At 45.6% G+C, this 12,051-nt stretch overlaps 1 protein-coding gene across 2 annotated transcripts in view; it reads left to right on the forward strand.

The window, feature by feature from the left end:
* Nucleotides 1–12,051, forward strand: part of Wwp2 (WW domain containing E3 ubiquitin protein ligase 2) — a 110,948-nt gene that overhangs the window by 68,244 nt on the left and 30,653 nt on the right. The window lies entirely within an intron of this gene.

Genomic DNA, 12,051 nt, shown 5'->3' on the forward strand with positions numbered 1-12,051 from the left:
ACGCACAGACACACATGCACACAAGCATGCACGTGTGCGCGCACACACACACACACACACACACACACACACACACACACACCCAATAAACAAATGTAGAAAAAAAAAAAAGTAAAAGAATGAGGGAGGGATCAATTAGATCATCGGTTGGATCCACCCCTCCACCTTACCTGTGGCCTTGGCTGTGTGACCTACATGCTGGTTATGTGGGGACAATGAGCGTCCACATCTAGGGACTCCAGTGAATGGCATGTGTGAACCAGGTGCTGAGACACAGTGTGCCAAGAGACAGGCCAAGGTTGCTTTGAAGTGGCTGTGAGGGAGCCACAAAGAGAGAAACTGCTTCTGACCTGCAAATGGTCTTATCTCAGTTTAGACCAACTGTGGCCAGGGCCGGTCCCATTGTCCACTCTGCTTATCAGTATGGCACAGAATAAACCAATGTCCAATGCTGGCAAGATGGCTTAGCATAAGGCTATCACTACCAAGCCCCAAAACCAAGGTGGGGACAGAGAACTGACTCCTGTGGGTTGTCCTCTGACCTCTGACCTCACACTTGCCCAGTGGCATATTGCTCCCCCCAATTAAATTTAACATTCAACATTTTTCTCAATGAAGTAAAATCCTTAAAAGTGTACATGTGGATAGTTACTCCCAGCTTCCCTAGAGCTGATCAAGCACTGTGTGTGAGGTGACTCAGCAGGTGAAGGCAGTGGCTACCTGGCCTGGCTGCCTGAACTCAATCCCTAGGCTCTACATGGCAGTAGGAGAAAGCTGAACTCAATCCCTAGGCTCTACATGGCAGCGGGAGAAAGCTGAACTCAATCCCTAGGCTCTACATGGCAGCGGGAGAAAGCTGAACTCAATCCCTAGGCTCTACATGGCAGCGGGAGAAAGCTGAACTCAATCCCTAGGCTCTACATGGCAGCGGGAGAAAGCTGAACTCAATCCCTAGGCTCTACATGGCAGTAGGAGAAAGCTGAACTCAATCCCTAGGCTCTACATGGCAGTAGGAGAAAGCTGAACTCAATCCCTAGGCTCTACATGGCAGCGGGAGAAAGCTGAACTCAATCCCTAGGCTCTACATGGCAGCGGGAGAAAGCTGAGCTGACTCCTCTGGGCTGTCCATTGTTCTCCATAGGCACACCCCACACCGACACACAAACAAATAAATGAAAAAAAAAAAATAGTTTTAAAGAAACCTGTTTGTGTCCTGCTCCGTGACTAGTGAGTGGCTGATGGAGGCTAGAGGGGGAAGTGCATGCCCTCAGTGTATAACTCACACAGACATAGGAAGGACGTCTCTTGCTTCATGAGGAAGATGATGCCTTGTTCACGAAGCCATTTCTGAGCTCCCAGGGGTTGGAAGTCTTCTATCAGAAAGCATGTGTGACTTGGCTGCTTGTACTGAGCATTCATGTAACTCCTTCTCCTCATAGTGTGTGGAGGGAATGAAAACCATTGCAGATAATTCTTATCATCTCAAGCCTGAAGAAAATAAGAGTGTAAAAAGGCAGCTCTGAAAAGGCCCTTTTTATTTGTATTTTCGTGGTCAAGTATTTGACTTAGAGAAAAGATTATTAAGCGGTTGCTTGTGTAGCCCTGCCGAGACTTTATTTTCTTCCCCATGTGTGGCATGGGAGACTTGAAAGGACTTTGTGTTGTCCATACTTTCACATCTGTGTGCTATAATTTGAGGGGAACAGAGCAGAATCCTTTTGGCAGAAAAGAGAGAAAATGGCTGCCTGTGTCCCCAGTGAGCTGTTTGTTTTCTTTCCGCTGAGCAAATGCCTGGAAGGCCAGCCTCACTTCTGTGTCAGTCACAGGCAATTAGGGCTAATGGCTCAACATGTCTTTATGTAGGGTGTGTGTGAGGGTTACTGTTCTCTGGGATTGGGCACTTCCTGTTTCCAAGCAGTTGGAAAACTCTAGGCTCTGAAAATGCTCTTTATTCCTCAGCCCAGGGAAGCCTGTCCCTCGCCCTTCCCTGTTTTGGCCAGAGGCTAAACAGTTTTCTGAGGTAGAGTTTGGACAGTGTCTTTTTCATCGAACATTTAGAATGTAGCAAGGCCCATGTGGAGGGTGGGGGTGAGAGGGTGCTGCTGCCCAATTTTATATGTAGGTTATTCCAGAGAAGAATGTGAGAGTCTGCATTTTCCAGGGGTACTTAGGACCTCGGTGTGGGGTGGGCCATGTCAGGGCAGAGAGCTTGCCACTTCTTACTGGAGCCAGCTACCAGCACTGCTGAACTCACAGTAGTGGCGACAGCAGGCTTTTTGGTTGGCTCTTTGGTCTTGGATCCCAGAAAGGACACGGATTCGATGGTGACCCTCCCAGTGCTATCCCAGTGTGCTATTTGGGAGGACACTAGGGGAAATCACGGAATAACTATCTTTTATGAGAATTTATAAATGAAGCATTTAAACTGTTCTGCCAATGTCTAGGTTAGAGGCCATTGCCTTTACTTATTTTTTTTTTTTTTTTTTTGAAAGGGTTGTATAGGTGTGTGTATACAGACACAGAGAAATCAGGGGACAACTTTTAGGGAGTTTGTTCTCATCTATGTGGGTTCTGGGACTTGAACTCAGATTTTTGTGCTTGATGACAAGTGCCTTTACCTACTGAGCCATCTCTCTGGCCTGCATTTTCCCATTAGGGTAGGATATTCATTACTGTTTAAAAACTAGCCAGTCTAGGGCGCAGCTTTGCAAATGTAGAGCTAAATGAGAAATGGTCTGTGCTCAGAATAGTTTATGAACTCTGCTCTGTCCCACTAAGTTCTCTCTTCTCTGGGTACCTGATCCAATCCCTTGGCTTCCTTGAGGACTGATACCAACTCTCTGTTTTGTTTTTGTTTGTTTTTTGGTCTTTTGAGACAGGGTTTCTCTGTGTAGCCTTGGCTGGCTAGACTCATTCTGTATCTTAATCTAAAACTGAACTGTCCTCTGATCCATCCTAACCTGTCCTGAAAATGGTCTACCAATGGCCTGGGTGACCACCAGACCATCCATCTTTCTTTCTTTTCTCTTCTTTTTTTCCCCACCCATCTTTCTTTAACTTTTTTTTTTTTCTTCCCTGAGACAGAGTCTCTCTGTGTAGCCTGACTGTCCTGGACTCACTTTGTAGACCAAGCTGGCCTCGAATTCACAGTGATCCACCTGCCTTTGCCTCCCAAATGCTGGGATTAAAGGCATGTGCCATCACCGCCCAGCCTTAACCTCTAACCTTTTAAAATAAAACTTTGAGCATGACTTTTCCCACCTGGAATGCACAATGGCCTCCTATTGCCTTTAGGGATAAATTTCCAAATCCTCAAGTCGGCTGAAAATCTCCAACAATTGGGGCTCCTCTAGCCCTCAGCCCTGCGTGGAAGCCACTGTCCCGCACTGTAAGCTCTAGTTGTAATAAATTCCTTTGTTTGACGCACACACTACCCTCTCCAGACTGAGGATCCCCCTCATGGTGGTTCTCTCTCAAAGCTTCCTCAGCGTCTTGACCCTTAATTCCTTAGGTTTCAGGCTAATGACAATCCTCAGAAAGGGACTGACCCTCCCTGATTGATCCCTGGTGGACAAGGTTAGATGTCCACATGTACAGCCATATCTTTTCCCAGGCTCCATTGCTTGTTCAGGCCCTGTCATTGTGGGCTGTAGGTGACCAGGAGCTTGGCACACAGTAGGCCCAGGACCTACATGCAGTGAGTGCATCTAATGCTGCCTCTCCACTCCCCCATTCCCTTTCTTTCTTTTTTCACCTGGATGATTGTTCTCTGCCTCTCTCACTCTTTAAAGAAAGAGTATTTACGACAGGATATTATATTTTCCTTTGTTCTCTGGGTTGCCTGGGTTTCTGTTTAGTGTGTCTGTCACAGATCAGAGCACTCATCGTCATCCACAAAGGCTCCTCATTACTGGTTGCTACTCCTTGACTAAAGCATTTTTGAGCCATGTGTGGGCCTTGGGGTGACTCTGTCTCCAACTTTATCTTCTCAGACCCTTCATCTCCTCTGCTGAGCGATAGGAAAGATTCACTGGAGACTCTAAGAGTTGCCACATTGGTCTTCTGAAATTTACAGCAGGAAAAGCTGGTCGCACACATCTGTGTGCTTCCAGGCTGAGAGCTTCTGAAGCCCAGGCTGCTTATGGCCAAATACAACATTCCTCCTTCTATTTTGCTCTCCCTGTCTGGAAGTCGGTCCCGTCGGTCCCCTGCCCAAGCTTTTAGCCTAATTAGTCCCAAAGAAGCTACTGGAAGGGTGTGGAGTTTCCAGGTTGTAAGTGTCTATAGAAAGGAGGAGTGGTGGGCACATGCGAGGCAGTGGTCCAGGCAGGGGGTGGGAAGTGGCTGCTTTGGTCAGTTGGTCCTGTGTCTGGTTTTTCTCAGTGTCAGAGCCCATTTTGGAGACTAGCTACTCATGAACAGACCATGTGTACATGGCTTTCACAACCCCCTTCACGCCCCAGTCTCTCAGCTCCCTGAGTCCCTCACACAGAGGCGCATTATTTTACCCTGGCAGCTCGCACACGGCTGTGGTTTCTTACATAAGAGAGGACGTTGTGTTTGGACCGCCAGCTTACCTCAGCTCTGCCATTTCGCACCATCCCTCTTCTCCCAGAGCCGTTGGCTGCCCTGTTTCCTGCCTGAGAGTAGAAGTAATGGAGTGTTTTCTAATCCTTTCCCATTTGCCATCTGCCCTGTCCCCATGCTCTGTGCTGGAGACCCAAAGGATTCTCTAGGTAGACCTTGGGGACCTTGAGACAGCCTTGGGAGACACTCAAGAAGATGGGAGAATCCGGAGCATCTCTGCTGAGTTACAAACCAGCCTGGGCCATTGACTGTCACTCCAAACTTGATTTTGGCTTTAACCAAAGTGCTCTATAAATGGAGAACATGCCTTTTGGGGGTTGATGTTAATTTATTTCTAGATGTTCACTTTTGTTTTACCTTCTGTTCAAGAGATCACTTACATATCCAGATGCTGGGGCAGTGTCAAAGACGGAAGTTTCTAAAAGCTAAGAAACCTCTCTGTTTCTGGGGACAGGACTGTTAACAGTTTGGATCATGGACCACATTTTGAGTAGTTTAGGATTAAAGGATTATGTTGGGAGACTGTGCCTTTTCCCAAGCTTGTGTTATTGTGGAATATGGTTTTGTTCTTGACCTTAAAAAGATTATTTCATAGCTGGACATGGTGGCGCACACCTTTAATCCCAGCACTTGGGAGGCAGAGGCAGGCGGATCACTGTGAATTCGAAGCCAGCCTGGTCTACAAAGCGAGTCCAGAACAGCCAAGGCTACACAGAGAAACCCTGTCTTGAAAAACCAAAAACAACAACAAAGAAAAACCCCAAACAACAAACAAAAAGATTATTCCATGCTTAAGTAACTCAAGTAGTGCATGTTCCATCTTTCTTCCAAAAGGCTCTATGGTGACCAGGGGCTCATCGAGCTGTGGTCTCTTCTTCCTGTGTCTACAGTATGATGACATAATCAGCAGTCCATTTTTCTCTACTTTCTTGAGAGCTCCTCAAGAAGAAGGAGTGTTGTGCCCATTTTGTCATTGTGCGCATCTTCCGGGGCAGAGGCGGATGGAGGGAGTGGCAAGTGTGCGTGGAGGAGTGACTGCATTCGGACTCGTCCTTCTTATTCTAATGCACATTTGGATCTTACGAAAGACCATGGAGCTAAGTATGGTGCCTCACAGTCCCAGCATTTAGAGAAACTGAGATGGGGGGATTTTTGAGTTTGAGGCCAGCCTAGGCTACAGTGTGAAAGACTCTTTCAAAAATCTAAAAAACAAAACCCACAAAACAACAACAAAGCAAAATCAAACAAGATCCTTGATTAGCAGGTGGGAGGGGTGTGGGATACAGCCAGGACATAGCAGCAGCAGTATCGAAGACCTTTCTAGACTTGAGCATTGACAGTTTAATACACTTTGTGTCATTTTCCAGACCATTAATGGTAGTCCAGATGGTATGAACTTTCGCACTGAGTTGGGGATTTCTGAGAGTAACCCAGAGATCATTTTTGTTCATTCTTTACTGCAATATGAGTTAGCTACTTTTGCTTCACACTGCAAAGGAGAACACCTTAAACAATTCACCTGGCATGACTGACGTCACCACAGGATAAACACAGACCTACCAGGCTTGAGGAGTGTGGCAGTTTGTGCTGTACTTTTTAAGCTATTAGAAGTGTGCAGATAAAAAATAGGAGGCCGGTGGGATGCCTTAGTTGGTAAAGGTGCCCAGCACCAAGCCTGGCCACCTGAGTTTGGTCCCTGGAACCTGAAGGATGGAAGGAGAGCTCAAACTCCCACAAGGTGTCCTCTGACTTCCACACAAGCGCCATGAAGTTCCCCACCACGCAAATGAATAAATACATAATGCTAGCACCCCACCCCCAATTACCTTGAAGCCTTAAGTACTTTTGAAAGTCTTGTTGTGTGCCCTTCTCTGACACAGAGCTGGGTACAGGGATGCCTGGGATGTGGTCACATCCACATGAGCAAGCCCGTGGGTTTCTGGTGTATGAATAGTACAGACTTACGCTGTCTCTTGTTCTCTGCAGCCTGCAGTGAGGCCTTCTGTGCACGTCTTTTTGTATACTTCTGTAAGAACTGTCCTGGGACGGGCTGGACATGCGGTGCGGTGGTAAAGCACTTGCCTGACATACATAAGGCTCTGGGTTCGCTTCCCAGCACTACCTTAAGAAAAGGAGGGAAAGCAATGCCCAGTTAAGAGTGTTTTGCCAGGCATGGTAGTGCATATCTGTAACTCCAGCATTCAGGAAGCACAGCCAAGAGGACAGGAAGTGGGAGGCTAGCTTGGTGTACACACAAGGTCAGGGACAAACTGGAGTGAAATTCCACCTCACCTATGAAAGCAGACACACCGAAACAACAAGAAACACAAATCTCCTTCTGGAAGGGGCATTGCTGCCCATAGACCGGCAGCTTAACGGGAAACCCCTCCCACATCGCTTCCTTGGATCCCTGTGGAGCCACTTTGTCCCTTGGGAGCCACTCCTGTTTGGGCGCCCATAAGCAGCTCTGCTAAAACTCACATTGTTGGCTCCTTTTCATTTGGGCCAGTCTGAGGGGCTTGATTGGCATCTTTTTGTGATTTGAATTTTAGTTTCTTTGATCATCGTTGAAACTTTTTAATATTTTACTTCTTTAAAATTAATTGTCTTGTTGGTGTAATTTTTGTTTTACTTTTCTATTTGGCTATTTGTGTTTCTCTGTTTTTAAAAAAGATTTATTTTGGGGCTGGAGAGATGGCTCAGTGGTTAAGAGCACTGGTTGCTCTTCTAGAGGTCATGAGTTCAATTCCCAGCAACGACATGGTGGCTGACAACCATCTATAATGTGATCTGATGCCCTTTTCAGCACTGTATGCATAATAATAAATAAATATTTTGTAAAAAGATTTATTTTAATTTTGTGTGTGAATCTTTTGCCTATATGTATGTATGTGTGCTACATATGTGTCTGTTGCCATGGAGGTCAGGAAAGGGCAGTAGATAGAACTCAAACTGGAGTTATGGACAGTTGTGAACTACCATGTGAGTACTAGGAATCTGACCCCAGGCCCTCTACAAAAGCAGCAAGTGCTCTTAACTGCTAAGCCGTTGCTCCATCTCTGTCTTTTTCTCTTTAATCTGTAAGCTTTGTTTGTTTGTGACAGGATCTCATGTAGCTTAAGCTGAGCTAGAACTTGTTCTATAGCCTAGAAGTGTGACTTGAACTCTTCCTCCTGAGTACTGGGGATTACAGATGTGACTTCATGGGGTTTTTGTTGCTGTTGTTGTTTTGATTTTCGTGTTTTAAGATAGGGTTTCTCGGGCTGGAGAGATGGCTCAGAGGTTGAGGGCACTGACTGCTCTTCCTAGAGATCGTGAGTTCAACTCCCAGCAACCCACATGGTAGCTCACAACCATCCACAATGATATTTGGTGCCCTCTTCTGATCTTCATGGCGCCAGCCATGCATGTGATGCACATACATACATGCAGAACATTCATACAAACACACATAAGACAACTTTTTAAAAATTAAAAATGATATGCATGCAAGTGATACAAGCATGTGTTTAGACATGTGTGTGATCATTTAGTGTTCCTGCTTGTTCTGATGTTGTAATGTTCTTACACATGCAGATTCCTCAGTTTGTTGTCTTTATTTTAAATTTTAAATTATGTGTGTATGTGTGCTCCTGAGTGAGGTGCCTGAAGGAGCCAGAGACTTTGGATTTCCTGGAGCTGGAGTGGTTGTGAGCCACTGGCAGGGATGCTGGGAACCAAACTTGGATCTTCAGGAAGAGCAGGACGTGTTCTCAACCACTAAGCCATCTCTCCAGCCCTATTGTTGATACACATGCTGTTTCATTAAAAAATTATCATATAACTTATAAAAGTTGGCGTGTCAATGTTTAGCTGTCTTTTTCTTAGCATGTTAATCATACAATGGCAATTTAGATTTAATTAATTATATTTATGTAGTTAAATTTTTATTATATTTTTGTGTGCATATACGTGTGGAGATGCGAGGACTACTCCCAGGAGTTGGTTCCTTCCTTCTGCCGTTTGGGTCCCAGGATCAAAATCAAGCGCAGTAGCTGACACCCACACCAACCTCTCCAACCTCTGCTACTTAAATCAGCTTTAGTTATCTCAAACATGTTATTTATTAGCTAGCTTTTCCATCCCGTATGTTGCAAACATTGAATCACTTAGTACTCATTTCCAGTTTGCTTTGAGACTGGAATGGCCCTGTTATGGAACTAGCATTTCTCATTGCACCATCTGGGACCACTGGGGGTCTCTGCCCCTGCTGTGATGAGCCAGAAAGGTGATCTTATAGCTACGTCTCTGACACATAATTGTTTCTGTGGGCTGTGTGCTGAAGAAGTTGTTAGTTTATAGGGGATTTGGATAGAAAGGGTTATCGATCAAGTTGCCTAATTGCTTTTAGAAAGAAAATACTCATTTTTGCCTTCAACTAGTATTTTTAACATTGTATGTTGCCAACCTTCCATATAAAAGTGTGTGTGTGTGTGTGTGTGTGTGTGTGTGTGTGTGTGTGTTTTATAGAGACTATTTCTGAGACTTGTCTTGATTTCCCATTAAAAGCTTATATTTGAATGTTGCCAGATTCCGTTTGGGGATTTCCCCAAGGCAGAGAACATGGGATGGTTGAAGAGGAAAAGAAAACAGACTTAATTCAGGAAACTCAGTAGCGGCTGCTCTGACATCCTGAGCTTAGGGGACATAAAGCGCTGTTGGTAGTTATTAAAAGGAAGTTAGCGTGCTTAGCCTGGAGTGTAGTTCAGAATTCAGGAAAGGTCCCGGGAGAAGGAAGGAGCTGAACACAGTCCCTGCTCTGTTGAGAAAAGACACATTGAAGCCAGAACCTGTATGAAGGGGTTAGATTGCTCAGGAACATGTATGAAGGTGCTAGGTTGCCCAGGAACATGCATGAAGGTGCAAGGTTGCCCAGGAACATGCATGAAGGTGCAAGGTTGCCCAGGAACATGCATGAAGGTGCAAGGTTGCCCAGGAACATGTATGAAGGTGCTAGGTTGCCCAGGAACATGCATGAAGGTGCAAGGTTGCCCAGGAACATGCATGAAGGTGCAAGGTTGCCCAGGAACATGTATGAAGGTGCAAGGTTGCCCAGGAACATGTATGAAGGTGCGAAGTTGCCCAGGAACCCATAAGGAGGTACTAGGTTGCTCAGGAACATGTGTGAAGGTACTAGGTTGCCCAGGAACCGGTATTAAGGGGTTAGAGCGCAGTGTATTCAGATTTCTGACTTTGAAAACATTCCTACAGAGGAAGAAAATATTTTGTTTCCTCCTGAAAGTGTCCACAGCTTCCAGAAAGAGTTGGTAAGACTTGGTGCAGAGGCATAATGTTGTAGGAGCATAAATGGGAGACCCTGAGTCGGTCTGCCTGCCTCCTTCCCTTCTCTCTCTTTCAGTCTCTGTTTTTGAGACTGGGTCTTGTTATATAGGTTAGGCTGGCCTTGAATTTTTGATCCTCCGGCCTCAGCTTCCTCGTTCAGTTGTACCCTACTAGGCCCAACAAAAACATGAATCTTATGTCTTTTCTGTTTGTTTCTGTGTTTAAATAGTAGCAAGTTGAAATTCTACGTAGGCAACTTTGGGACAACAAAAATACTTCGAATATATTCTTCCAATGTTTCATTTCAGTTTAAGTGGTAGCAAGAAATCCTTTCTTGCCAGGCGTGGTGGCACACACCTTTAATCCCAGCACTCGGAGGCAGAGACAGGTGGATCGCCGTGAGGCCAGACTGGTCTACAAAGTGAGTCCAGGATAGCCAAGCCTACACACAAAGAAACCCTGTCTCGAATAACTAGCTAACTAACTAAATCAGAAATCCTTTCTTTATGATGCCCAAGGTTCTGTGTGCCATGGCTTTGTTTGTTTTGTTTTGATTTGATTTAAAAAAAAAAAAAAAAAAAAAAAGAGGTTTCCTGTATCTCAGGCTGGCTTTGAACTCAGGATGTAGGAGACAGGGTCCTATCTTACTTTTACATTACACGTCATAAAAATAACAAAACTTACAGTTATGAAGTAACTACAAAAATCCTTTTTTGGTCAGGGGTCACCACCCCACCATGAGGAACTGTATTAGAGGGTCGCAGCATTGGAAGGCTTAGGAGCACTGCACTAGGTAGTCTGGGTTGGCTTTGAACTCAGGATCTTCCTGCTTTGGCCTCCGGAGTACAGAAATTACAAATGCGTACATATCACCATGTCAGCCTTACGGTTTTGTTTATTTTTTGTTAATTGCACTTTAATTTATTCTTTGAAAAGTCTATATAAGTTACACAATATGCTTTGATCATATCCATCTGGTATCAACTCCTTTCCTCTGTCCAGTGCCCATCCCGTCACCTTCCCAGTGCCCATCCCGTCACCTTCCCAGTGCCCATCCCGTCACCTTCCCAGTGCCCATCCCGTCACCTTCCCAGTGCCCATCCCGTCACCTTCCCAGTGCCCATCCCGCCTTCCAGCCCTCCGTCACCTTCCCAGTGCCCATCCCGTCACCTTCCCAGTGCCTGGTTGATAAAATAAGCACATCAGTGAGTTCAAATAGTCAAGACTCTTCTAAGGCTGCATTGTGGGCAGTTACTTGTGTAATGTTATAAAGGTCATTGAGGAAGAAACCCTGGTACTTACCTGAACTCCTTGCCAGTATCACCACATTCCTAGATTTATCCTATTTCTGGTGAAACTGAGATTCTGTCCAAACACAGAATCTGACTAAGAAACATGTGCATCAGGCCTGTAATGGCAGTTAGTGGATAACTCATTTCCTGATGATTTTACTTTTGGGGAGAATTTCTGTATGGTGTTGAGAGCAAGCCTAGGACATTATGCACGCTGAGTAAGCACTGTACTAACCGAGAGGCGTTGATGGAGTCTGCTGACTCAGGCTGTCTTGAAGTCTTTTCCTCCAGTGCTGGGACCCACGTGTGCAGCACGCCAAGCTGAAGGTGACCTTTTAGACAACAGGGCAGAGAGTTAATGGACACCATCCTAACAATGGGGTTGAGGGTCTGTTTGTCTTGGGCTCCAAGCTCTTTGGTGTGGTGATCCTGGGGAGACTGGAGTAGAGGGCGGGAGGCATACACCAGAATAAAGGAGTGAAGGTTGTTTTGGTAAAAGAAAATTGACCTTAAGACTAAATGAAATTGGAAACTGCTCCTTAAGTCTTTTCAGAAACAAGGCCTGGTGTTGCCTGTGTTCAGCCAGGTGTCACTCACTGAGGGCCAGGGAGCAATGTGTTGGGTAGTGACGCTGCTTTGAACACTGTTTCTGAAAGCATCAAAGAAAGCTATTCAGTTGGGTAGATGGAACCTACTTGACCCGGATGCAGCGCTGAGCGAGACCCACGGCAGTGGATTGAAAAGGCCTTTCATCTCAGTATGAGGAAGATGCTTAGAAGGGACAGAAACTTAACCCCTGGCAGGGATATGCTGACAAAAAGTCAAAGCCAGTATCATTTTCTTGGCATGA

Source organism: Acomys russatus, chromosome 26 (assembly GCF_903995435.1).
Source record: "Acomys russatus chromosome 26, mAcoRus1.1, whole genome shotgun sequence".
Lineage (NCBI taxonomy): Eukaryota > Metazoa > Chordata > Mammalia > Rodentia > Muridae > Acomys > Acomys russatus.